Source organism: Furipterus horrens, unplaced genomic scaffold (assembly GCF_987537825.1).
Source record: "Furipterus horrens unplaced genomic scaffold, mFurHor1.1.pri manual_scaffold_6, whole genome shotgun sequence".
Classification (NCBI taxonomy): domain Eukaryota; kingdom Metazoa; phylum Chordata; class Mammalia; order Chiroptera; family Furipteridae; genus Furipterus; species Furipterus horrens.
In genome coordinates this window covers 115,084,387-115,086,742 of record NW_028327176.1, presented here as the reverse complement: position 1 = coordinate 115,086,742, position 2,356 = coordinate 115,084,387, and the positions used below count along the sequence as shown (strand labels likewise).

General features: G+C 42.6%; 1 pseudogene; it reads left to right on the top strand.

The window, feature by feature from the left end:
• The first annotated feature begins 955 nt into the window (after window positions 1-955).
• Window positions 956-1,896, top strand: LOC150007267 (transgelin-2 pseudogene; annotated as a pseudogene).
• The last annotated feature ends 460 nt before the right edge of the window (window positions 1,897-2,356 follow it).

Here is a 2,356-nt window from a genome sequence, read left to right as displayed (position 1 = left end):
TTGTTCTTATACTGATGTTGAATTTATTTAAAATTAATTATTATATTTAAAATTTTTTATTGTGAGTTATTTTTTTGTTTCCCTGTTTTTCTATTGTGATATGTAATTTATTTATAGATTTCCATTGGCACATTGATTATTGAGACTATTAAATTTGGTTTTCTTCTTCATGCTTCAACCTGAATTATACCTCCTCTAAATATTTCATAGAAGTCATCTGACATATGAAAAGAGACAAACATGCACTTGATATAAACCATCATCTCTAAATAAGAAACAATTTTAAATATAATTTTATGTCTTAATCCCTCGCCTACCTTACCCCAATTTTCTCTTACAAAGAAGCCTTTAAATGAAGCATGTGTTATATATAGTATCAAGCAGAACATCATTCTGGTATTTATATAAAGTATAGAACATTGCCTATATAAAATTTAGAAAATATATGCAAAAAAATCAGGGATTGATTTATATCTTCAACTGCTCATACCATCCTTTGATTTCATGATGAATAAATCTGTTCTCAGATCAATTTCTATAAGCTCTTCCCAACCACATTGCAAACTAAGAACTTTTACCATTTGAAGATTCATCTCCACACGGTTTCTAAACCAATATTAAACTCCTGTGGTTGTAAACTTAAACAGAGTTCAAAAATAAGTTGTTATTCAATTACTGTGAGCATGCTTACTGACCCATGCTCACATTTCCTCAGTAGGTCAGAACTACTCTTTTCTTCGTGTCCTACCATAAACATCTCTTTGTACTTTCTCGTGTAGAGTCCTGTTGGTATTAAAATGACTTTATTTTGCTATTTCTTGCCTTACTTATAAATATCATCTTGAGTCATGACCTTCAAAATATTATTTATAAGTAACTCCAGCCCCAAATAGTTATTTTACATTAAAGTTATTTCCTACAGTTTTGTAGCTTAATTATACAAATACTCCCACTTGCTCCGCAGCCTGCCTGGAGTGCACGCTCTGTAACCGGTCCGACGTTCCCCACAGCTACCTCCACCCATCAGAATGGCCAACAGGGGACCTGCCTATGGCCTGAGCCGCGAAGTGCAGCAAAAGATTGAGAAACAGTACAATGTAGACCTGGAGCAAATCCTGATCCAGTGGATCACCACCCAGTGCCGCAAGGATGTGGGCCGGCCCCAGCCTGGGCGTGAGAACTTCCAGAACTGGCTCAAGGATGGCACGGTGCTGTGTGAGCTCATTAATGGACTGTATCCTGAGGGGCAGGCCCCAGTGAAGAAGATACAGGCTTCTGCCATGGCCTTCAAGCAGATGGAGCAGATCTCTCAGTTCCTGAAAGCAGCTGAGCACTATGGCATCAATACCACCGACATCTTCCAGACTGTGGACCTCTGGGAAGGAAAGAACATGGCCTGTGTACAGCGAACACTGATGAACCTGGGTGGACTGGCAGTAGCCCGAGATGATGGGCTTTTCTCTGGGGATCCCAACTGGTTTCCTAAGAAGTCCAAGGAGAACCCTCGGAACTTCTCGGACAACCAGCTGCAAGAGGGCAAGAACGTGATTGGGTTACAGATGGGCACCAACCGTGGGGAATCTCAGGCAGGCATGACTGACTATGGGATGCCACGCCAGATCCTCTGATCCACACCCAGTCTTTCTCCTGCCCTCCCTTGGATGGTTAATATATACATATTTTTTAGCAGTGACATTCCCCGAGAGCACTCTGGAGCTTTCAAGCTCCCTTTGCCAGGGTGGGGGCCTGGCCTGGCATGTCTCCTCTGGGGATGCCCAATGGTGGCCTCTCCCCCTGTCCTTACTAGTACATTCCCTTCTCTAAAACCCCCCAAACTGGATCAACTGGCCCCCCTTTTTTTCCCTGGGACCAAAATGTAGGGCCTCTTCCTTTCCCGTCATACCTCTTCTCCCATGACATCTGTGTCCTTAATCCATTCCTTGGCTGAGGGTCAGCGATGCTGCCTTCAGGCCTTCCACAAATGTGCCTTGCCCACAGCTATGACTGCAGTGACTTAATTTATAAGGAGGGATCTGTGGCAGCTGCCACCCCTGCCACAGCTGGACTGGGCTCACCACACATTGGAGGCAGCCTGCCCTGGCAGAGGCCTTCTTGGCTTCTCATTTTCTATTCCCCTTGCTGTGGCTAAGGGGTGGGATGGGGTGAGGGGAGAGGGAAGGAGGGCTGTATGGGCTGGGACTTGAAGAATCTGAGTTTGCTGACTTTAATAAAGAATCTCTCTTCTTCTGAAAAAAAAAAATTATACAAATACTTTAAGCATTTAAATATTTAAAACATTGTCTCTATAATATTACACAATTTACTACATTGTTTTATTAGCATGCAATGATCATAG